The sequence below is a fragment of the Protopterus annectens genome, chromosome 17.part0 (genome assembly GCF_019279795.1).
Source record: "Protopterus annectens isolate FY-2018-M chromosome 17.part0, PAN1.0, whole genome shotgun sequence".
Lineage (NCBI taxonomy): Eukaryota > Metazoa > Chordata > Ceratodontiformes > Protopteridae > Protopterus > Protopterus annectens.
In genome coordinates this window covers 257,724,534-257,750,597 of record NC_056751.1, presented here as the reverse complement: position 1 = coordinate 257,750,597, position 26,064 = coordinate 257,724,534, and the positions used below count along the sequence as shown (strand labels likewise).

The 26,064-nt window shown below is 42.2% G+C and overlaps 1 protein-coding gene across 1 annotated transcript in view; it reads left to right on the top strand.

Moving 5' to 3' along the window:
• The window catches only part of CCDC34 (coiled-coil domain containing 34), a gene marked incomplete in the record, with an annotated part of 365,523 nt that overhangs the window by 315,193 nt on the left and 24,266 nt on the right, over positions 1 to 26,064 (top strand).

The window sequence follows — 26,064 nt, the reverse complement described above, 5'->3', positions numbered from 1 at the left end:
TTGTGGGGTGTCTTGAGGTAGCAGTTGTTTGGGTGTCTGCTTTGGAGGCCTCTGCTGTTTAGGTAATTTTTACTCAGAGCCTCCCGAGTATGTCTTTGTGTGTTTGTGTTTGATTCAGTGGTGTGGTAACATTATGTGAGGCTGGTTTTATGGTGTGTGTAGTTCCTTCTCCTCCTGTCTGGTCTTGCCAGTCCTGGAGTTGAGAGCTCAGCCTCAGTTTCCAGCTAATAGCTGCATCTCTCGCAAGTATTTGTGTTATGTGGGAGGAGGAGAGGCTTGTCTCTGTGTACATGAGGCAGTTATAACATTGCCTTCAAGATTCAGATTCACCAGCTGGACCGAGAGAGAGACAACTGACCTTTGGACATGCTAGAATAATATTGGGTATTCCTTAATAAGGTGAAAACAAGGGCCAGTGGGGGAGTGAGGGTGTAGTGCTTTTTAATTTTAGTGCTGAATTTATATAATTGCTTTAGTGAGCAAGTGCCAGGTAACTTGAGGTGCAGTAATGTTACAAGTAACTAAATGCAAAAAAAGCGACAAACAGTAACTTTTCTTTCAAGTGAAGCAAGGAAATAAGTACAGTAAGCAATGCAGATATCACTAGTGATCCAGAAGCGGCTTAGAAACCCCTGTATTAAGGTGGAATTGGCCTTCCAGGGAAATAACAAGCAAACAAAACAACAAGCATATAAACAAAAGAAACTAGATTCAGCAGGCCTGGATCTAGTCTATGCTAGAGCAAACAAGATGTACTTCAGTAAGATACAGTTCAAAATATTCAGGTACTATAAACCTTTAACCAGAAATTCCCAGCTCAGAAGGGCAGGAGTCCAGCCTCCCACAAGAGTGCAGACCACGAACCTTCTTAATGTAAAATAACTGGCCCTGAAGCCCAAGTGCCTAAACCAGAACTAATACACTTGGACACTGGAATATCAATCAGCAGTTCCCCAACTTAGAAGGATGAATAAGATCAGAGGGAGAGGGCAGCAGAAAGGGGTTTATGCCGAGGCTCAGCATATCTTTACCACAGTTTACCATTTACAGAAGACATTAACTGATTATAGCTGCCTTTTTATCTAGTAATAATTCAAATGACAACGCTTTTAAATTTTTATAAAAGACTCTCCATTCCAGCAAAACACTTTCCAGAAAGTATACTCAGCTTGAGGATTTGGCTACTCATAGTATGTACAATACCAATAAATTTATGCACAGAATGTAAGAAATATTTATATTACAATTCCTTGAAAGCAGGTTAAAATGTCTTTTACAGCACTTCAATGTACTTCTATTCACTGAAAGTTTACTTGATTATTTTGTCTCAGTCTGCACACAACTTTGGTACCGGCTATTTTGATGCTATAAAAATAAAGTTAGCACATTTTTCTAAGCATACTAGTTTGATTTGTAGCTTCATTACTGAAAGCCACTGTATTTGCTTGTCAGCAGCCTTGTTCCTGAGGTCTGGAAGTGTTTTTGAGCACACTCTCTGAAAGTGAACATATAAACAGTGCCTTTGAGTGTTAAGTTTCTAAAGTGATTGCATTGTAGAAGCGGTGGCAGGATAATGCCTTCTCCCTTTCTAGGAGGGAAGTCATGCGGAACTCACGTTTATGATGAGCAAAACCACCGAAGAAAAAAAAACAGGTGCCGCTCAAGAGAGAGCTCTGTTCTACAGTGATTTCTGTGCTGAGTGTACAATAAAATTCTGGCCAAAGGATGTTACAGTACTGGGAAGCGAAGAACTATAACTTTTGTTTTTTTGGGTTTAGTAAACTCAAGGTTGTGCAACTTCTTCACAAACCTACATACCCGTAAAACACAAGCTTTATATTTCTTCACTTCCCGGGGAGGACAGTCCAGTGGTCTTGTGAATTTCATCTGTGTCATAATGGCGAACCCACAGAAAACAGTGCAGTAAGGATACCATGAGGCTAAAAAATGCTTACCAAGTTATCCCGTGGTAGAGTTGAGAGCAAGGAGTGTAGCCTCAACTGGAGGGATTCTGACATGTTACTGTAAATGGAGACTAGATTAAAACATCTAGCTTAAGTCTACTTTGAAGAAGGAATGAAAATCAATACTTAAACTTCACATCTAGAATTTGGGAAAATGAAAATACAGCTTCAGAGAAGAGCAAATGGCATATTTATTGACAAAGCGTTTGGCCTCCCAAAAATAGGGACGCCCTTAGAAGTGTGTGTACATGCATCCGGCCTAAAATAAAGAAAAAGTTCTTAAGTTTAGAGAGTTGATGGGTCTCAATTTGCTGACAAACTGCACCCTCACTTAGTGATTGATACTAACTCATCTCCACCTGATCAGTTGGCCATAGAATTCAGCTGGCAGATATTCGTGCCATAACACGGAAGGCTTATTACTTTTTATCCCTTAGTATTCTTGCACTGCATATTTTACAGAGACTAGCTTTTTATAGGAAGCAACCTTTGAGTCTCCTGGTTTCTAGCTCATACAATCACACACAGCTTTGCCATTTTTTGTGTTGCATATCTGCTGTCAACATCTGTGTCTTAAAGACAAATTAACCCTATACTCTAAGGATATTGATGAAGTAGTCCTCCGGGTTCCTTCTGTAGCTGAGGTGTCTTGGGGAACCTTACCTAAGGTAGACACAAACTTTGAATGCTCTTTTAGCATTATAGCATTATTTTGTCTTGCATGGGTATTAAGGTCCTCTTCTGCATTTTTTTATGCCCACGACTTCTAACCTTCATCTCCATCCACTTCCTCCACACCTCACCTTTTCACCTTGTGACTTTCACACTTGTAAAGTCAAATCAGAAGCTGTACTTGAGGATAATCCGTTTCCGCTATATAGCTCCAAGGAAACTATAAGTCCCAAGCAGCATAATGGAGCTATGTTTGGTATACAACTGATCCGAGTTTTCTTGAAACTCCACACGCACGCACTGCATCACCCTACGTGCGTGCACTGCATCACTGCTTTTTGCTAACTTTATTTCCATTCGACAGAGTTTAAGAAAGGCAGCTTGGTCTTTGAAATTCTAAAAATAAACCTAATGCAGAAAAAGAAGTAAAAGTGAAACAAGAGAGAAAAAGGATAGTTTACTCCAGTCACTAGGTTACTCTAATTTTATGAACCCTGAACAAAGGCAATAAGTTGAGGTAAAAAAAAAGCAAGAAAGGAGATTGGTGATGTCTCATTTGATGCTGTAGACAGCTTGTTGCAGGTGGTGTGGATAATGATTTTCTGGTAAGAAAGAAAAATACACTGCCCATGTTTATCGGGTTTAATTACAGATTACTTGTTAAAGGATTAATCCCATAAGGGAGAACTAAAATTAGTACCCAGTTAGTTATTTAGCAGATTACCTCAATGCAGGTCACCTCATACGACTCAGAAGTTTTCATAGGATCATTTTTTTTTTTTTATTTTTAGACTGTCTTCTGACAAAAGGTTAACGTGCCAATAAGCTCTCACTTACGCGCTGCCTATATTATAATGGAGATGCAGTTGGAGGTGGATCAAGTTATAAAAAAAAAAAATCTGACTTCAACCTCCAGCATCTCTGATGTATTGGGCTGTTGGTGACAGGATTCTTTGGGAAGATGCACCTGATTTCAAAAGGAAAAAAAAAGTTTTAAAAAGGGGCAGGCGCGCACCACTGCGCCCACGCCTAAATCCGCCACTGGGGACCATGTCATTTAGTCTGTTTTCTGTCTAAAAAATTTTAGTTTGAGAATTGGAATAGCTTAAGTGAAGCAAGGAAATAAGTACAGTAAGCAATGCAGATATCACTAGTGATCCACAGAAGCTTAGAAGCGTATTAGGTGGAATTGGCTTCCAGGGAAATAACAAGCAAACAAACAACAAGCATATAAACAAAGCTAGATTCAGCAGGCCTGGATCTAGTCTATGCTAGAGCAAACAAGGTGTACCAATTTCAGTAAGATACAGTTCAAATATTCAGGTACTATAAACCTTTAACCAGAAATTCCCAGCTCAGAAGGGCAGAGTCCAGCCTCTTCTCCCACAAGAGTGCAGACCACGAACCTTCTTAATGTAAAATAACTGGCCTGAAGCCCAAGTGCCTAAACCAGAACTAATACACTTGGACACTGGGCTCTCAATCAGCAGTTCCCAACTTAGAAGGATGAATAAGATCAGAGGGAGAGGGCAGCAGAAATTTTATGCCGAGGCTCAGCATATCTTACCACAGTTTACCATTTACAGAAGACATTAACTGATTATAGCTGCCTTTATCTAGTAATAATTCAAATGACAACGCTTTAAATTTTATAAAAGACTCTCCATTCCAGCAAACACTCCAGAAGTATACCAGCAGGATTTGGCTACTCATGTATGTACAATACCAATAAATTTATGCACAGAATGTAAATATTTATATTACAATTCCTTGAAAGCAGGTTAAAATGTCTTTTTACAGCACTTCCGCAATGTACTTCTATTCACTGAAAGTTTACTTGATTATTTTGTCTCAGTCCACACCACTTTGGTACCGGCTATTTTGATGCTATAAAATAAAGTTAGCACATTTTTTTCTAAGCATACTTCTTAGTTTGATTTGTAGCTATTACTGAAGCTTATACTGTATTTGCTTGTCACAGCTGTTCTGAGTCTGGAAGTGTTTTGAGCACATCTCTGAAAGTGAACATATAAACAGAGTGCCTTTGAGTGTTAAGTTTCTAAGTGATTGCATTGTAGCGGTGCAGGATAATGCCTTCTCCTTTCTAGGAGGAAGTCATGCGGAATACGTTTATGATGAGCAAAACTAATTTGAAGAAGAAAAAAAAAAAACAGGTGCCGCTCAAGAAGAGAGCCTGTTCACAGTGAGGATTTCTGTGCTGAGTGTACAATAAAATTCTGGCCAAAGGATGTGCAGTACTGGGAAGCGAAGAACTATAACTTTGTTTTTTTTTTTTTGGGTTTGTAAACTCAAGGTTGTGCAGCACAACCTACATACCCGTAAAACACAAGCTTTATATTTCTTCACTTCCCAGGAGGACAGTCAGTGGGTCTTGTGTTCATCTGTGTCATGTGGCGAATTACAGAAAACAGTGCAGTAAGGATACCATGAGCTAAAAAATGCTTACCAAGTTATCACGTGGTAAGTTAGAGCAAGGAGTGTAGCCTCAACTGGAGGGAATTTGACAGTTACTGTAAAAAGATGGAGACTAGATTAAAACATGACTTAAGTCACACTGAAAGGAATGAAAATCAATAAACACTTAAACTTCACATCTAGAATTTGGAAAATGCAAAATACAGTCAGAAAGAGCAAATGGCATATTTATTGACAGCGTTTGGCCTCCAAAAATAGGGACCGCCGTGTGTGTAAATCGGGCCTAAAATAGAAAAGTTCTTACAAAGTTTAGAGAGTTGATGGGTCTCAATTTGCTGACAAGCACCCTCACTTAGTGACGATACTAACTCATCTCCACCTGATCAGTTGTATAAATTCAGCTGCAGATATTCGTGCCATAACACGGAAACATTACTTTTATCCCTAGTATTCTTGCAATGCATATTTTACAAAGACTAGCTTTTATAGGAAGCCTTTGAGTCTCCTGGTTTTTAGCTATAAATGTCACACACAGCTTTGCCATTTTTGTGTTGCATATCTGCTGTCAAACATCTGTGTCTTAAGACAAATGAACCCTATACAAGGATGTGATAGTCCCTCCGGTTCCTTCTGTAGCTGAGGTGTCTTGAACCCCCACCTAAGGTAGACACAAACTTTGAATGATGCTCTTTTTTAGCATTATTCTTGTACTGCATGGGTATTAAGGTCCTCTTCTCATTTTTTATGCCGGCTTCTAACCTTCATCTCCATCCACCTCCTCCACACCTCACCTTTCACCTTGTGACTTTCACACTTGTAAAGTCAAATCAAACTGTACGAGGATAATCCGTTTTATATAGCTCCAGGAAACTAAGTCCCAAGCAGCATAATGGAGCTATGTTTGGTATGCAACTGATACGGGTTTCTTAATCTCTCCACACGTACGTGCACTGCATCACCTTTTGCTAACTTTATTTCCATTCGATAGAGTTTAAGAAAGGCAGCTTAGTCTTTGAAATTTAAAAATAAACCTAATGCAGAAAAAAAGTAAAAGTGAAACAAGAGAGCAAAAAGGGACAGTTTACTCCAGTCACTAGAGTTACTCTAATTTTACGAACCCTGAACAAAGGCAATAAGTTGAGTAAAAAAAAGAAGAAAAGGGGTGGGGATGTCTCATTTGATGCTGTAGACAGCTTTGTTGCAGGTGGTGTGGATACGCATTTTTCTGTAAGAAAGAAAATACACTGCCCATGTTTATCGGTTTAATTACAGATTACTTGTTAAAGGTTAACCCATAAGGGGAGAACTAAAATTAGTACCCCCGGTTAGTTATTTAGCAGATTACCTCAATGCAGGTCACCTCATACGACCAGTTTCAGGATCATTTTTTTTAATTTTAGACTGTCTTCTGACAAAAGGTTAACGTACTTAACAAGCTCTCACCAACGTGCCTATATTATAATGGAGATGCAGTTGGAGGTGGATCGTTATAAAAAAAAAAATCATCTGACTTCAACCTCCAGTAGCATCTCTGATGTATTGGGCACATTTGGTGAGAGGATTCTTTGGGAAGATGCACCTGATTTCAAAAGGAAAAAAAAAAAGTTTTAAAAAGGGGCAGGCGCGCACCCCTGCGCCCATGCCTAAATCTGCCACTGGGGACCATGTCATTTAGTCAGTTTTCTGTCTAAAAAATTTTAGTTTGAGAATTGGAATAGCTTAGATCTTTTTGTTTATTTTAGTTGCAAAGGACTTGTACTGGGATTTCATTTCACTGTAAATAGAGTTTACATTTTTTAATTTCATTTTAGTTGTGGCATTGTTTTACTTTTGGGAGTGTTCTATTTGTTCATTTCCTGTGGAATTTCATTTAATTCTGCCAATGCAATGGGAGACTTTTTTTTTTCTGGGTGGATGCTCTTCCCCACGTTGGTATACCAGTGTAGCCTGTGAAGGATGGCAGTGACCTTGGCCCATTATAGAAGTTTTGTTGTACTGTATTATATATTTCTAATTTTTTTTGTTTCTATCATAGAGGAATAATTCATAGTGGATTATAGTCAGTGGTATGCATCTTATAAGACTGTCAAAAGCCTCATTGCTTGGTTTGTTGACTCATTGACAGGTATAGGAAACCCTTCAAACATACACGTGTGTGTTTATATAATGTATAATATAAAATGTGTATGTGTATATAGGTATATTTATTTTTATTTGACATTTGTTTAACGGGAAAGTCCAACTGGGTTATGAGCCCATTTTCAGCAGAGGCCCAGGGAGAAAAGTTCCATAGTATATATTAAACAGAATTAAAAAAAAAATGGCTACAAATATTAAGATAATAACAAAGTAGTGCAAACTGCGAATACAATAAAAGAAAATAAGCAAAATATAAGGCAAGCAAAAAAAGTTGACCATGCATTATATACAACATAAGAGAGTTCGTAATATGCATGTTACATAATGATGCAGGAAAAATATAGAGCAGAATAAAGCAATAGGTTGTAAAAGCCATATACTCTTTCTGACAGGAGAACTAGGTGGTAAATTTCAGCCATACATTCTGGGATAGATAAAGATTAGTGTAAGCATATAAAGAAAGGACATTAGAAGGTTAAGAAATTGGAGAGATGAGGCTAGCAAGTAGATAATGTTGGAATGGAAGGGGGATATAGCGAGAGAAAGTCTGTTAAGGGTGGGGAAGAAGGGAATATAAAAGAGTACCAAGATGACAAGGAGCATGGTTAGATGTTTTTTCAGCCTAGACTTGAAGGAATAGTAATGAGGTACAAGTCTGATTGCTTCTGGAATACTATTCCACAATTTGGCGACACTCATTAGATCTTTGAGGTTTGTAAGTAGATAGTAGATACTTGTGAGAGGAACGTAGGTCACAAGATGGAATATAGTGTTGAAGTAGTGATGATGTAGTTTGGTAAATGAGTTGTAGTACAGTATTTTGGGAGTTAATGTTAATTGATTAAAGGTGAGACGTGGTCCTGCCCTGCTGCAGATTTAGCTATTTTATTATAATACTGAATAAGTTTTGCTTTGAGAGAAGAGTGAAAATTGGTTAGAACAGGTGAAGTGTATAGAAGGGAATGTAAGAGGTGGTGTTAAGGGGTTACTGTTGTGGAGTTAAGAGATTAATTTCTTAGCCCTACACATCATGCCCAATTTTTGGTTATTTATTATTTTTGTAATGTTGCTGATATGTAGGTCAAACTTAAAACTGTTGCCAGTAGTTACACCTGACAGTTATTGTTCAGAGAAGTAATAGCAAAGTTAGAGGCATGTGGAGAAAATTGTTTTGGTAAAAATAGTAGGTGTATTTTTTTTTTTTTTTTGGGTGGGGGTAAGTAGTATGTTGGTGGTGGTAAGCCAAGACTCAGTGGAACTGAATGCTTCTTGAGTTAAACCCTGTAGATGAGAGAGTCCTGGCAGAGCAGATTAATGTAGAGTCATCGGTATATTGAATGAGGGTGGCTGCTTTGGTGGTAGTATTAAGATGGTTAATAAAAATGTTGAAGAGAAGTTGACCTAGTATTGAGCCTTGGGGTACCCCAGTGCTAACAAATAAGTGAGGACAGACGTTAGAGTTCCATTTGACAGATTAATATCTGTTAGAGAGAGCGCTAGTGAACTATTGTAAGGATGTTTCATTTAAGCCCAGAACAGATAGTTGGGATAAGAGATGGGGGTGGGAGACTGTATCAAAGGCTTTGGATAGATCTAAGAACAGTGAAGGGACAGTTTCCTGAGTCACGAGTTTTGGTGACAGCATCAGTAAATGAGAGTAGCGCAGTAATAATGCTGTGTGCTGGTCTGAATCCATGTTGGGTGGGAGAGAGAAGATTGCCAAATAGGTATTGAAGAAGTTGTTTATGGATACATTTTTTTCTAGAATTTTTGATAATGGTGAAAGAATAGCAATCGGCCTATTGTTAGAGATTTCTGTGGAGGTGCCACCTTTGTGGAGAGGAACGATGGATGTTTTTTTCCATAGGGAGGAGATGTAAGCTTCCTTCATGCATCTATTAATGATTATTGAGACTGGGTAGGCAATTCAATTGAGTCAGCAGCCATTTTTAGGAATTCGTTCGGAAGATTATCTGCAGAGGGGGGACATGGCTTGAGCTTGCAAAGGAGGGATTTGATGAAGGAACTAGTTGAAGGGAAAATGTGGAGCGACTGGTAATAGGTTGAGAGAGGGTAGAGGGAGATGGAGAGAATTTGAAAGTGATTGAAGCTGTGCTATCAGTGAAGGAAGAGTTAAACTGAGTTGCTGTGTCAGGGGAGGCACTATCAAAGGAGGGTTGAGGGGGAGGACTGACTTCCTGAGTTTAGGATTTTTTGATAGTGCCAGAAGGTTTTTGGACTGGATTTGTGATGATTTTGTAGCTTTGCATGTAATTTTTTGTCTAAACCTGTGTTTTTACAAGGTTATGCAGTGCTTTGAAATGCTGTAAATTATTGTGAGTCTTGCGTTGTGTAGGTAAGTTGTCCAAGCTTTGTCTCTCTCTTTCATGAGTTATCTGGTATAGACAGAAAGCCAAGGAGTATAGCTGGTTTTGTCTGTTTTCCTTCTGGTGGGAGCTAAACTGCCTAAAGTGTTTAGGAATGTAGAATTACATTGTTCAACTGCATCATCTAGTGTTAAGTATTTAAGGAAGGACCAGTGGTAGAGTTTAGTAAATTTGTAAAGATCTGCTGGACAGAGTTGGATAGGTTTTGTACGGTTTTATAGGTGTGTTGCCTACATGAATGTGAAATAAGGTCTAGTTGTACAGATGGGGTGGTTACCACTAATAGAGGCTGTAAGTGTTTTGGATTGAGAGAAATTGTTAGGATGGGAGACCAAAATCCAATTAATTATTGAGCTATTGCCGTTTGAGGAATTGGTAAAGGTAGGGTGAATAATTCATTGAGAAAATTCAGATAGGTTTATGCTATCTGAGAAATTTTAAGTTCAGTTTCTGCCAGTCACTGTTGACATCACCTAACAGTACTGTTTCCAGAGAGAGATTTTTTGAAACCCAAGCTAAGATACTTTCCAGAGTTAAGTTATTGCCAGGGTGTATGTATAAATCTATAATGCAGACACTTTTATTATTATTTAGTTTAAGGTAGGTGATCCATAGTTCAGCTTTGTCAAAGGAGGATATGGATTAGTTGAGGGGTTAAGGAAGTTGAAGCAGAATATAAGAATATATTAAAGCCTGGAGGAAGTATTTCGGTATCATTTTTGTGGTTTAAGCCAGGTTTCAGTGATTACTAGTATGTCAGGAGATTGTGCAGTCATCCAAGCATGCAACTCAGAAATTTTGTTGCACGTGCTGTGTGTGTTTACCGAAATAAATTTCAGCATATTTTGTGTAGCTGGAATATGGGTTGAAGATGTGGATTGTGATATGATGGGACCAGAGTTAGGGGGGATGTCACCAAAGAACTGGAGGAATTTCAAGATTGTATAGTAAAGATAGGATTTCAGTTTGGTTAAATTGCCAGTAAGTGTAATGTTAAACAGGTATAGCTCTGTCTGAAACAGTTTGGGTTTAAAGAACAATGTATCATCTGTGTGAGAGAGGTGAGCGGTGATGGGTAGGGGGTAGTGATTTTGTGATGTTGGTATAAGAGGTGGTGTCTGTAGGAGAGCTTTTAGAGTAGGTTGGATAGGCACCAGATATGATATTGAAGAGAGGGAGAAGAGCATTAGTGATAGAAGAGTAAGGAGAATCGTTTTAGCATGGGGATTATTAGAGAGTTAATCAGACAAACTACTTAAGTGGATAATTTGAGGAGAGTAATAAAGTTTGTAGAAATGAAGGAAGGGGAGTGCTAGTATAATATTAATAGGAATATGTTAAGAGATTGAGTGTATGTATCAGGATGGAGCTACCAGAGGAAGGGGATGGTGAGGATGGAGCTGGGAGAGGAAGGGGTGTGGTGTGGATAGATGCAAATGTAGAGGTAGTGGGGGCAGGAGGAATTAGGGGGCAGGGTTAGGGGAGCAAAGTGAGCCCGAAGGGCGAACGAAGCGGGATGACACTCCAGAGAGCAAGAACCAGCAGGTAAGTACTCAGAAAAAAACCATCAGTGAGGCTGCAGCAAATCTATTTAAGATGCTGGTTAATGGGTCAGTAAGTATTGGGCGCAAAGTAGTAAGTTCTATAAGGGTACATTTACAGCTTTTAAAGAATATTAGCTTAAGGGCGTTTGGTTCTCCTCCGTAACTAAGCACAGTGGAATCAGAAACTGCTGCAAGTGCAATTCCTAAGTAAAATAAGCGGGGAGGGGGATGGGTGTGTGTGCACACTTCACAGATTGCAGGTGTAACAAACACATTTTATTAAATACAACTATTCAAGCCAGATAACATTACTTATTGAAAAGCCAGTTAAGGGACAAAAACATTTATACACGCTGTCCTATAAAGCGGTTTGGCAAGTTTCCATAGAGCTTGCGAGTGACTTTTGTTGTTTGAATCCCGAGTGTTTAAAATCATCCAGGGGGCACCTTGTAGTTTAGAGATGACAGGGGGGGGGGTAGCAGAACTAGGGAGAAAAAGAAACTAGATGAAGCAGGTTAGAAGGAGAGGGTTAGAGGACTATCATACTGAGCTACATTAAGTTCAGCGTTTCTTGTAGTAGTCCTCAAGTAGAGTTTGAGACTTAAAGTAGATACAGGGAAAAGGAGACCACAGCCTACAGACTGACAAAGTAAAAACCACTGTATAGGCAGAATGAAGGTCATGAGTAACAAAAACCACCTTCTTGGACTTCTGCATCTCCCTCATGGAATGTGTAAGCAAAACCAAAGGATTGGTCTCTCTCACCTGGTGTAGGTTAAAGGGAAACTTCCATCGATCCTCATTCAAGCCAGCCATCCTGCTGCATCCATTTTGGTCTTTTTTGTGGTTATTAGTCTACAGATTGAGTTACAGCTACAAAATAATCCATATTATAGTATTCCTGCAGTATATATATGCACCTTATAAGAAATCATACAGAAAACAGTACATCCTCTTTGACAACGCTGTCACTATGCACTAAACGTTTTCTGCTTTATAGCAGTAAAATTAGCCCAACAGAGATCCTCCAACAGTTGAAGAATATCTTTTGCTTCTTGGGCTGCTGTTATATGTGATTGCCATATCAAGCAGTACTTTGCATAGGCAGAAGGAATAAATGGCATCTGGATGTTCGTGTGCCACTGTTGCAGTTCTGACTTGTGGGATTTTTTGTAGTGGAAGCCCTTGGCTGGCCCAACTACCAGAGACTATTTTTTTATCCTCCTCCTGAAGTCGGCGGATGCCCTATCTGATGTCGCCACATTTGGGTATAAAGGTAGTCGGCCGTCACAGTCACCTCAGGTAGTTCTTGCTGTTGGAACGCAAAGCAAAGTGCTAGTCAGTGCATCAGTCCGCAGCAGAGAAAAATGATGTCTGAAGCTAAGTACCCCATTGGAGAAGTTTTCTTCTGCCTTTTGACTAATGTCAGAGAAAGTTAACGTACCATGTTGTCTGCTGGGCAAGTAGATGTAGATCATCCTAGGTGGAAAAAGGAAAAGCCTCAGATTACACTTGTTCTCTTAGGCTTGTGACTGTGTAGCCCCATTTGACGTTTGTGTGGCATAGGCCTTTATCGAGAATCATTCGGAGTCTAATATGCCTCCAGGTCCCTCTACTTCCTTACAAGCCAAAGGACTTAGCCCGTTAGTTGGGTCCAGAACCACTTCACAGGCTATGGATTCTTACGACCACTGTAAAACTGATATCTTTGCATCATCTGGAGATCGCCTCAGCCTACTGTTTGCGGGAGCCTGTTCATCCAAGTACTAGTGAGGAGGTTGACAATAGGCCAAAATCTAAAGCCACACACAAAAAAGCAACCCTCACCTTACCTCAACCTAGGTCTTCCAGCTGTCTCACCCTGACCTACCAACAAGACCTTGTAAGGTTGGCTGAGGGTTTGATTTTCAGATCCAGACACTTCCCTCCCTCTTAAACATCCAGCAGTAAAATAGGGGATACCACATCACAGGCATTTTCTGACTTTCTTGATTTGGGAGGATGACTTTATTCATGATGAACCCACCCTTGAGGAGTGTGCATCTATTGTTTCCTGTGAGGATTCAGATTCCGAGGAGAACCTTGCCTCAGCCCCCCACCCCACCCCCCCAAGGATATTTCAGTTGTGGAAACATTACACACCCTCAAGGTGCACTTCAGATGGGAAGCTGTGGACTACCCCCAATCCAAAAAAATGGATTAAGGGAGTTCCTTAATCTCCCTGAGCATAAACCCCTTGCCATCCCTTTGTTTGAGGTGGTAGATGTATTTCTAGATTCTTCTTTACAACTAGATTCTCTGCCCCCTGCCCCTCAGAAGCCTGACAGATTTTACAGGGTTCTAGATTCCCACAAACACATTTTAAGAACCCTGTGGCAGATCCTGAAGTGGTGATTCCAGGCCCTAATGAAGCAAAAGCTAGCTCTTCCAAAAACCCATTGCCTACAGGTTTGGAAAGAAAGTCTACACCTCTGCTATGAGGGCTTTGAATTGCCAGTTTCATATGGTGAAGTACCAAAAAACTGTACTTGATCAGATGAAGCAGAAACTCTTGGGGATTCGAAATAAGCCCTATTTAAAGAGTTAGTCGATCTATGCAGCTCCTGCTGTAAGGTGACCATGCATGCTCTGCTATGATGCCTCAGAAGCCTCTAGCAAGGCAGTAGCCACAGGATTTGTTATTAGAAGACATTTCTGGCTGAGAGAGCAGTCCCTGCCTGAGCATGTCCAGTCTAAGTCTCCTAGATGCCTCCCTAGACAAACATTTTATTTTTGGCTGTAAGGCTGAAGCTGTCTTAAGAAGATGGAATATAATGCCAAGTCCATGAAAACTGTCAAGGACTTCCTTCAGGTTCAACCCCCTCGATTAAGACAAAATTATCCTACCAAATACTGTTCCTTTCCAGCCCCCCCCCCCATCTAAGCCTAGACAGAGGAAGCCTTGTACGGAAAGGAGCCGAAGACGGCACCAGTGGCTTAGACAGGAGCAGTCTCACCCAAATCGGCCTTTGGGATTACGTCCCTAGGGACCTACTGGGGAGAAATGGACTTTTGCATAGCACTCACTTTTCCTTTCCACCCCCTCCCCTCTTCCCTCCCTCCTCTCAAGCTGGAGGGGAAGGCTATGGATGACTAATAGGAAGGCTGTCAGAGCTTCAGGCTGTTTGTTGAACTTTTCATCATTTCCCACCCAGAGAGAGGGTCTGTCAGGACAGACCCTTCCTTTATACCCAAGGTAGTGACAGTGACTTCTTTAAATCAGAACGTACACTTATCTACTTTCTTTCTTAACCCTCAGAACAAGGGAAAAAGAATCCTTCATTCTTTGGATGTGCATAGGCAATTGTGTTACTACTTAGAACCAAGAATGTCAGAAAATCAGACCAACTTTTTATGGCCTTTGCCAGTAGCTCTGAGGGGAGACCAGTTTCAAAACAAACTATTTTCAAATGGATCTCCCACTGCATCTCTCTTGCTATAGCTGTCATTATAAGAAGCCTCTTGAGGCTGTGAGAACACATTCTACTAGGGCTACTACGTACGTCTACTGCCTTTCTTAAAAGTGTGGCCACGAAGAACATTTTGGATGTAGCTACTTGGTCCTCAGTGCATACCTTCACCAAACATTACAATTTTCCTACCTTTTCCAAGTCTAAAGCAGGATTTGCCACTGCCATTTTGCAGTGCATCCTTGCCTTCTTTAATCTTTTCATCCGCCCTCCTTTTCAGCTCTAGGAATCATCCCACAAGTCACAAGTGCAACAGTGAAACACAAACAACATAGTACAGTTGTGTACACTTACCATAAATGTAAATGTTTGAGTGTATTCACTGTTGCACTATTCTTTCCCTCCCTCCTTCCCCTCTGGCCTATGGAATAGGCTAGGACATTTACCATCTCCAAAAGGGGAGCCAACTTCCTTCACGCATTCTGGAATACAGGGTCCCCGACTCCTGGTCTCAAGGATATACTGGGGGGGCTGCTATTTGTTGGGAACAAGGAAGTACCGAGGTCATAGCCCCACCTGACTCTCTTTATACCCAAACATGGTAACATTGAATAGGGTGTTCACCAGCTTCAGGAGGAGGGAAAAAAGTCTCTGGTAGTCAGACTCGCCAAGGGCTTCCATGTCAGGAAATCTGACAAGTCGGAACTGGAACAGTGAATACTCTAACATCTATATTTATGGTAAATGTACACAACTGTACTTTTTAAACTGCAGTTAAAAGAACAAAGCAAATGTAAGCATTCTCATCAATTGAACCAAATGATATTGATGTAAAAAAAAAAAACCATCAACCTTTTTATGAGGTTTATTTGAGAGGCAGATTTCCCTGAAGGGACACTATTGTGCAACAGTAAAGGATCATTTTGGAATTTAGATAAATTTAAATCTACAGAACCAACTCCTTTAGAAAAGCTAATTACCTGTTTGATTTTTGTTGGATCAACTGTCAGAGCAGACTATTATCCTTGGCTATTGCCTTTTGGTATGCCCACTATAGTAAACTATTTTGCATATCAGGGTTCACTGTACTAGGGCCCTGTCATCTTTGATGGCATATTGGAAAGGGGTGGAATCTAGATAAATGCTAGACGCACTAAATCAACATGGTCTTCTGCACATACTCTTACAAGTAACTACAGATTCATCTGATGTTGTCAATTTTCATTCTCTCCTCAACTTATGGGTTTGGATCCCGTCCTTCGGATATCACTCGGCTATTGCAAAAGCTTGTGGCAACCAGAAAACTCTCAAGCTACTCGTTAGCCATAATGCACCAACCCCAAGTACTTCAGATCTTGATTGCCGCCACCAGCAAAAGACGTGGTGTCACAGTGCTCTTGAGTGACTTTTTTATTATTGAGATAAGTTAACCATTATTTCTCTTTAAAAAATCATTTTCTTCTCTTCTCAGTCTAGTTACTGTTTTGACTCCCCGTCCCCTGTTTTTTTGTCTAAAACCACTCTTCTTGTAGTAATGTACCTTCGCACTTTTAGTACTCTTTCCCTTTCTTGCACTTTACAGTGCATTTCCCACTGTTAATACCATTGTTGGTAGTCTTTCCCTTTTTTTCTATTAAAAAAAAAAATAATAATTTAAACCTTTCCAGATATTTTTCTGTGGTATTTTTTTACCTTTCTTAATATTAAGATGGTAGAGAAAGTCTGGTTTCAAGAAGTGTACTAAATGTCATAAAATTCTGCTTTCCTATACACATTCCTTGTGTTTGCTGTTTAGGACCTTATCTACAGGAGGGCTGCTTGATTTGCCACTCTTTTAACCCTAGAGCTCTGGTGGAGCCGAAAAATGAATACATTCTTAAAAGGTTACTTCCTTCCTCTGTCTGAGGCCTTATCTGGTGCTTCCCCTGAGAAAACTAAGCCGACTATTTCTCCCAGTACTTCTACAGCTTTTACAAAATTGCCTAGGAAATCCTAAGAAAAGACCTCTTTCAGATCCGACTGACTCTTCATATCCTAAAAAGGAAATGACAAATTTGGCAGATCAGACTTCACACTCTGATCCAAGGCACCTGACCAGGGAACTCGGTGAACCCTCTTCAATCTAGAGTCCCTTCTGCATTTTTGGAGAGACCTAGGTCTCTTTCCTTTGTGTCCACGTGCTCTTCCCGGAGCTTTACACAAGATGATGTGGAGAGATTAGTGAGAAGGATTCTCTTGGCATAGAGCATGCCCAGCGTTCCATCGGCTCCTACCCATTTGGGTCAGGAGATCCGACCTTCCACCACTCCCTCTGTGCAGTTTCCTCTTCCGATTCCATACATGGTCTTGGAGATAGCAAATCTGATTTGTCTGGGTCCATCTGCATTGGATATAAGAATATCCTTATCCTCTGATCCAAAGCTTGCTCTGAGCTATTTGATAACATCGGATCCGGGGAGCTCTGAGCCACAGCTGCCATGTTGGGTCCAGGGTGTCACGGTCGACACCAGAGTTCTCGGAGGTGCCTTGGCATGGGTTAGTTCAACTCTGTCTTCAGCCTTGTGGGAGTCCTTCTTGGAGCAGGGAAGGACTTTGGTCCAGAGGCTTGCCATTACAGCTCTGGGATCTTGTTCCTCTGTGGGGTGATCTGCCTTTGCGGTCATGGAGAGAGCCTTGTCAGCATCCTCGACAAAGACTGTTCCCTTCCTCTCAGATCCTCAGTCTACAGACTTGCCATCTGTTTGCTTAGAGTCTTATCTACCCTCTCCACAGGGACTGTTGACACAAACTCTAAGCTTCCCAGAAGGATCTTTCTACCTCTTCTGATACCTCCCCAGAGCACCCCACTGAGGAGGTTCCGAAGAAAACGTGCAAGAGGAGGCACTTAAGACTCTCTCCTGAGGAGTCGGTCACTGAAGACGCAGACTTTGGTGAAGGGTCACCTCCTGAATATGTCCAGTTTGAAGACATCTTTGAAATCCTGAAACAGCGAGGTGGCTGTGTTCCTGGTAGAGTTTGGTACCGGCCCGTTTACCTCCTGGGTGACTCCACCCACTGATGACCTCCTATATTTGATTTCACAGTGGACATTGAACACCCCAGACACCATTGAACCAATCCTCTGGAGACCGGACAAAATTTTAACAGCACCAGAGGACAGACAGTTTTGGACAAATGAGGTGCCTGTTGATGCCACTAAAGAGGAACTATTTGAAGAGAGTTGCACTGTCTGTCCTCCATACAAGGAGTATTGATCGATGGACAAGTTTGGAAAGTGTCTATGCTTCAGCAACCTTTACCTGAAGGTCTCTGAACTATTTGGCACATTCCACTAGGTTACAGAGAGACCTAGTTAAGGATCTGTCTGATACGCTTTTAGGATCCATTTCTGAAGAGGTACGGGCATCTTTTACTCAGTTGGCTACTCTGCAATCAATTTCCAATTCTTCCATAAGGTTAATTTTGCATGTGACCGAAGGAACCGCAAGGGCAGCTAGTTCAGCCATTTCCATAAGGAGGCACTTCTGGATGCGCTTATGTGATTTTGCGGAGCCCCTTCAAGTCTTTGTTCGTCAATGCCCCCTTTGACAATGTCTCTATTTGGCTCCAAAGTTAAGGACACTTTATCCTGGTGTGAAAAGGACTGAACCATGAGCATATGTTTTTCCACGCCTCAAAGATCCTTTTCCAGGAATCTACAAGGTACTGGAAAAATGTGGTTCAAAAAGTCCAAGGGTCATTTCCAGGACATACATGGAGGAGGTTCCCCCAGGAGTAGAGGGAGCACTCCAATGGTAATTTCCACCCTAGCGGCAAAGGTAGCCCACAAAACCAAGGGTATAGAGATTCATTTTTCGACAGACCCTTCAAGCACTCCTGATAGGAGGCCCAATTGTCCCCCTTTGGAGGAAATCAGGGGTCAATTATCCCTGCACCTGAGAGCCTGGCTAGAGATAACAGATACATGAGTGGAGAGGATCATTTCCATAAGTTATATAATAACCTTTTCCCTCTCTCCTCCAAACTCAAGAAAAATCTCTGATTTTCCACCCAGTCAGAGGAAACGAGCAGCACTTCAAATACAAAAATTGCTAGAAAAAGAGTAATCCAACAGGTCCCATCAGCCCAGATAGAATCTGGAACTTACTCCAGATTCTTTTTAGTGCCAAAGGAAACCGGGGACTGGAGACCAATCTTGGATCTCAGCAACTTGAACAAGTCAGTTTGCACCAAGTTTCATATGTTCACAGTTCAGTCCATTCTCCCATTTCTGGGCAAAGATGACTGGATGTGCTTGATGGACCTTCAGGATGCATACGATCACATAAAGATGAATAGGCGGTCCAGAAGGTATTTATGCTTCTTGCTGGGAGCCAGTCACTACCAATTCAGAGTTCTGCCTTTTGGTCTCACCACAGCCCCCAGGGTGTTCACCAAATGTATGGCAGTAGTGGCAGCCCACTTGAGACTGCAAAGATTCCGGGTGTTTCCATATCTGGATGACTGGCTCATTACCACCCCAACCAGACATATCAAGTAATACAGGCAAGAAGTCAGATTCTTCAGACATGCTCTTATCTGGAGATAAACATACATTTCAAAAAGTCTCACTTGGATCCTACTCAAAAGCTGGAGTTTGTAGGTTCATAGGTAGGTACTAGGCTATTGGTCCTAGGGCCTATATAAGCCTAGCCAAATGGTACCCTGGCTTTCGCCACCCAAGAAAATTATTTTCCTGTGCCCCTGTCGAGCAGAGCCACAGAAGTGATCCCGGGGGTGAATTTCTCATCTCCCATCCAATCATCAAGATTTTTCTTGAAGAGTGCTAATGAGGAGCTTTGTTTGATATAGATAGGTAGTTTGTTCCAGAGTATGGGAAATCCCTGGGACAGGAATCTATCCCTCCAGCATGTTCTGTTTATTGTGGTGACCAGGTTTAGGTCCTTAGAGCGCGTAGCTTGGAGGGATTGAGATTTCTTTAAGTGGAGCATGTCCAACAGTTCAGGGTTTGACATGGCCTTGTATGTTAAGCAGAGATTGCCTATGAGTAGATGATATGCCACAGAGTGTAGCTGGAGTTTTTTTTAGATAGTCAGCATAGGGCATCTGCTTTAGGCCTGTGATTCTTTTAGTGTGGTATTTCTGCAGCCTTTCTAGCTATTGCAGATGTCTTGTGAGGTACATACCAAACTGGGCGTTGTACTCTATAATAGGTCTAATGAGGGATGAGTACAGTGGGACAATGACCTCCTTTTTTCTGGATGAAAAGCCCTTGGTGATGAGGTATGCCACGTAAAAGGATTTCCTAACTGTTGTGGTGATGTGGTTATCGAAGGTGAGACCACTGTCCACCTGTGTCCCTAAGTCTCTCATCACACTTTCAGTGTACTGCCATCTATGTGGTAATTCATGGGTACATGGTTTTTCCCAAAGGGGATAACTATACATTTCTTGGCATTAAGCTTGAGCCCATGGCTCTGACACCAAGCATCTGTTTCTGTAAGGCCCTTTTGTAGAATATCCACATCATTTGGGGATTCAGTAATGGCTCCCAGTTTGCAGTCATCTGTGAACTTTGTTAGCCAGAGTCCCTTAGTGTTGGCCTTTACTTCAGAGAAGTAGATGCCAAACAAGAGCGGTCCCAGGACTGAACTCTGAGGTACTCCACTTGTCACTTGTCTGGAGCTGGATTTGGAGTCTGCTACTTTTACAGTGTGGGTTTTGTCAGTAAGCCAGTTGGCAACCCATCGAGTGAAGTAGGGATTAATGCCCAGCTTAATAAAGTTTATCTAGGATTTCAGAGTGGGACAGCTTCAATCGAAACAAGCTCTACAAGGCCGTCTGTTCATTCCTCCTCAGCCCAAGGCCATAGTGACCACAGATGCTTCCCATTTAGGGTGTGGGGGGCATTACCTGGGGAGGACTGTTCAAGACGCATGGTCCCCCAAAGACCCCAATTTACATATCTGTGTTCTAGAGATGAGAGCGGCGCTTTTAATGTTGCAGGCCTTTAAAGAAGCTGTCCCCCTTGGGGACGAGTGCAATTCAAATGGACAACATGTCAGTAGTTTGCTACATTTACAAACAAGGAGGAACCAAGTCTTACCCCTTGTGTCAAGAAGCACTCGGAGTGAGGCGATTTTATCCAACTGCCTTCTCATCACAGCACACATTCCAGAGTCCAGTGTGATAGCAGACAAGCTGAGCAGGTGCATTCTTTTACCTCACAAATGGTCTGAACAAAAATGTGGCGGATATGCTTTTTCATAAGTGGGGCCAGCCTTGCTGCAATCTTTTTGCTTCTTCCCTGCACAAGTGCAGCAGCTACTTTGCCCTGATCCCCCCACAGGGGGAGTCACCAAAGGATGGTCTATTTCATGACTGCCCCCCCCTCAGCCTTCTTTATGCCTACCCACCAATCCCACTAATTTCCATGTTTCTGCAGAAAGCTGCCATGTTGAAGAAAAAAGTTATCCTTCCTTTACCTCTTTGGCCTCAACAGATTTGGTTCCCCTTCCTTTGGCCTCACTTACTCCACCAACCATGGTTTCTGGATCCGACTCCAGACCTGTCTCATCCAACAGGCATGATTCATAGACGTACTGAACCTCTGGCTGACTGGCTTCTTCAGTTCCATTAATAGCCAGACAACTTATGTTCTCCTGTCCAGTTTGTCAGATACTTCACATAAACCATTAACACGTACTCTACTTCAGTAAATGGGAGATGATTTGCTTACTGAGTTCGCAAGAATAACATTGATCCATTTTCATCCGCTTTGCATAGTATTCTCAAATTCATAGCCATGCTTTTTAAAGATGAAGCAAGCTCCTCCATAGGGAAGGTCCAGCTAGCAGCAATCTCAAATTTTCAGGATTTAAAGGTGTTTGTTTCCTCCCATCGGCTATGCAAAACCTTTTTGCAAGGCACTCTTCTAAGACCTTCTTTTAGAGACCGTAGTCCCCCATGGGATCTTAATCTGGTTTGGCAGCAACTTTCTCAACCCCACTTTGAACCAGCAGCTAAATATGAACTAAAGTATCTCTCTTGGTAAACCGTTTTTCTAGTAGCCATTACTTCTGTGTAGAAGAATTTCAGATATTCAGTCGTGGTCTTCAAAACCGCTGTATTTGATCTTTCACAAAGAAGTGTTGGTTCTTAAAGTGGTTTCAGAGTCTAACATTAATAAATCTATCAATTTGCCGTTATTCTTCCCCAGATTTTATAACAAAGGTGAGTGCACGTGACATTTATATTGGATGTTCACAGGCAATTACGTTTTTACCTGCACAGAACAGAAAGCATCAGGAAGACAGACCCAGATGTTCATCGTGCATACAGCTGCAGTAATCACAGGTGGGTTCTCTGCCGTCAGGCGGGTCCTCGGTCGGCCGAATTCCAAAGTCTAGGTCCGGCGTCGGTTGTCGTCGCTTTCTTTCCTGACGTCAGTGCGACAGGGGTATATAAGACACAGCCGACACCATATTCTCCAGTCTTTTTTGCCGTGCGGTGCCCGAAGCAGAAGCAGTTCGCAACTTCCGGTCGGCCAGCTCCTGAAATTACGAATAATTGGAAACCGAAGTCTTCTTTAAAGCTAAGTACCTCGTTGGAGAAACTTTTCTTGCCTCAGACCGATGTCAGACAAAGTTAACAATTGTATTTCTTGTGGGAAGCAAATACCGCATAAGGATTTCCATTCCCTCTGCATACCTTGTTTAGGCCCAGACCACGACGTCTTGGCCTGTCACTTTTGCGCTACTTTCAATAAACGCACTATTAAGCGTCGGGCGGAGTTCGCCCAGCACTTCTTTGGTAAAGCCTTTGATTATAAAATGTCGTTGGATACTCCGACTACCGTTTTGTCCAAAAAACGCAAGGACAAAGACCCGCACGCGAGGCCCGCGGTCTCCACCGACACCACGCCAAAACCGGCTACACGTGGTCCGGTTCTCAGCGAGGTGCCTACGCAGCCCCTGACTACCGACGACACTTCTTTGGCGGTGTCCTCTGTAACCGAGACCGCAGGTACCTCGGCCCATACCCAGACTACAACCACCGAAGCCACTGTGAGTGTTGAGCCTCCTAATGTGGATAGGTCCACTTCCACCCATGGTGTCTTTAGACCCTCATCTTCCTTCTCCATTAAGGCCTTTACTAAGCCCAAATCAGCCATGCATCCCAAGAGGCCTGTTGCACAGGGCCCATCTCCAGGCCCCATGCCTAAAAAGCAGATGCTAAAAATGGCTGAGGATTTAATTACTCTTATCAGGGGTTCCCAGCCCTTCCAGACAAGAGACCCAGAGTGGAGGAAGCTTCTCCCTCTTCTGACCAGGATTCCATTTTTCAGAACATTCTGATGAAGAGGAACACTCGTACTCCCTTTTGAAGATTGATGCTGAGCAGTCAATTCCTTCTGTATCTCCCCAAGAGGATTTCTCTTTTGGGGAAACCTTGCACACCTTGAGGGAACACTTCCATTGGGAAGGCCAAGACTTTTCTGATTCCAAGAAAAGACTTAGGGAATTTCTTTTGTTACCTCAGCACAGACCACTGGCGATACCTCCTGTCTTGGACATACTTGATGATGTTTATTCGGAGGCTTGCCTAAATCCGGATTCCCTGCCTCCTGCCCCAGTCAAGCCTGATAGGTACTACAGAGTTCCTAACTCTCACCAGTTTCTTTACAAAAGCCATAATGCTGACCCTGAAACCATTTCTCAAGGCCCCAAGGGAATGAAGGCCTCTACTGCTAAGAATCCACTACCTTCGAGAGAGTCTAGATCCTTAGAAAGGTGGGGAAAAAAGGTATATACCTCGGCCACCCTAGCCATGAGGGCCTTAAATTGTCAGTTCCATATGCTTAAATATCAGCAGTTTCTGTTATCACAATTAAGAAATAAAATGTCTCAACGTGAACAACCAGATTTGAAGGAGTTGCAGGATATGATGCATAGTGCAGAACAAGTGGGTAGATGCACCTTACAATGTGTGGCTATGATGCCCTAGAGGCCTCAAGCAGAGCTGCTGTGACAGGATCAGTCATTCGTAGACATGCCTGGCTTAGAGAACAAACCTTGCCTGACCATGTTAAAGCTAAGCTACTAGATGCTCCTTTACAAAAGGATGTACTATTTGGTACTAATGCTGAGGAGATACTACGGAAAATGGAAGAAAAAGCTAAATCTATGCAAACTGTCAAAGCTTTTCTACAGGTTCAGCCACCACGTTTTAGCAGAAATTGGCCTTCAAAGAACTGGTCCTTTCCAGCCACGGACAAGCCACAAAGAGGTAGATACAGGCGCACAAGGGGCAGAGGACAACCTCAAGGATCATATAGAGGCAAACAATGGCAAACTCCAGCAACAAGAGGTGGCGAAGACAGTGCACAGCAATACAGGAAACAAACCCAATGACTTCCACCTTTTCATGCCAAGCAAGTCTCAGCTGGCATCACCCTTGGGAGGAAAGCTGGCATTATTTACAAGAAATTGGCATACTATCACAACAGACAAATGGATCCTGGACATTATAAACAGAGGCTACAGATTTCATTTTCACACTCTCCCAAAAATGAGGCATGCCGAACCTGCCACACAATCAAAGGGCAGAGGCTCAAATACAAATTTCAAAGCTTATGGCCATGAAAGCTATTCAAGAGGTACCTCCTCACAAACAAGGTCAAGGTTTTTATTCCAGACTTTTTCTGGTACCAAGGAAAGGAACCGACTGGAGACCCATTTTGGACTTATCCATCCTAAACACATTTCTACTGCACCAAAATTCAAGATGCTCACATTACAGCAGCTTCTTCCCATGCTGGGCAAGGAGTTTTGGCTGGTAACACTGGACCTCAAGGAGGCATACCTGCATGTCCCAATCAGACAAAGCTGCAGAAGATACCTCAGATTTCTTGCAGGTTCAATCCACTATCAATTCTCTGCATTGCCCTTTGGCTTATCTACTGCGCCCAGAGTATTCATGAAATGCCTGGCATCAGTAATTGCCTACTGCAGACTTCAAGGGATACAAATTTACCCTTATTTGGACGACTGCCTGATCCAAGCGGACAACAAGCACATACTTCTGGAACATCTGGCTTATGTAACACGGTTATTGAATTCTCTGGGATACACAGTCAACAAGGAGAAATCCAGGCTAACACCATCTCAGAAAATAACTTTCCTGGGTGCCAACTTGGACACAAAAACCCAGATGGCCTATTGTACGCCAGAAAAACAAGGGCAACTAACTCATTACTTCAAAATACTCGCAAATTGTACCAGGCTGACTGCAAGGAAAATCCTGCAGGCTCTGGGCTTCATGGCATCTTGCATTCTTCTAATCCCATGTGCAAAGTTGCATATGAGGAAACTTCAGTGGTACCTAAACCTATGGTCTCAACACAGCCACAGTTTGGAAACAATAATACCAATAATTCCATGTTTGCAAAAGGAATTTCTATGGTGGGCCCAAGCATGCCAAACAAACACAGGTCTCCCATTCTGCAAGCCTCAAGCAAATAAAGTCATCACAACAGATGCCTCAGATTACACCTGGGGGGCGCACATGACAGACAGGTGCATTCAGGGCAAATGGTCCCAAAAGGAAAAGCACCTTCACATCAATCAAAAAGAAATGCTAGCAGTGATAAATGCAATTACAATTTTCAAGGACCTCCTGCATCCAGGGCAATTATTGAGAAGAACAGACAACGCCACAGTAATGTGGTACATAAACAAACAAGGTGGAACACAGTCATACCCCCTGTGCAGGCTAGCCATGTCACTTTGGAACTTGGCTCTGGAATGGCAAATCGAACTTCAAGCACAGTACTTGCCAGGATTGGAAAACATGCTGGCAGACAATCTAAGCAAAAATATGACAGATCCACACGAATGGAAGTTGCATCCCCAAGTGTTTACAAAAATAATACAAGCGTGGGGAAGACCAGACATAGATCTCTTCGCCTCCCACAGGAATCATCAATTGAAAAAGTTCTGTTCAAGGACCTTTCATCCAAAGGCCTGGAGAGTGGACGCCCTTACTTTCAGTTGGGCAACATGGACAGTTTACGCTTTCCCACCTTTGCCTCTTCTGCCCAAGGTGCTCTTGAAAGCAAGAGCAGACAGGCCGAAGATGATACTGATTGCTTCAGACTGGCCAAGACAACACTGGTACCCACTCCTGAGGAGCCTAACACATACTCCTCCCTGGACTCTACCTCTAATGCCTCTTCTACTGACTCAGCACAGCTACAAAACTCTTCACAGTCAGCTGAAAACTCTCAATCTGGCTGCATGGAAAATTCCTTAACACCACCACAGACCCTACTTTCTAAAGAGGTGCAGGGTGTCATTTTGGAGGCCAGAAGGTCATCTACTAGAAAGGCTTACTCCGCAAAATGGAAACTTTTTTGCGCTTGGAATGAGAAAAAAGGCCAGGATCCTAGAAAACTGAATTTGCCTCAGATATT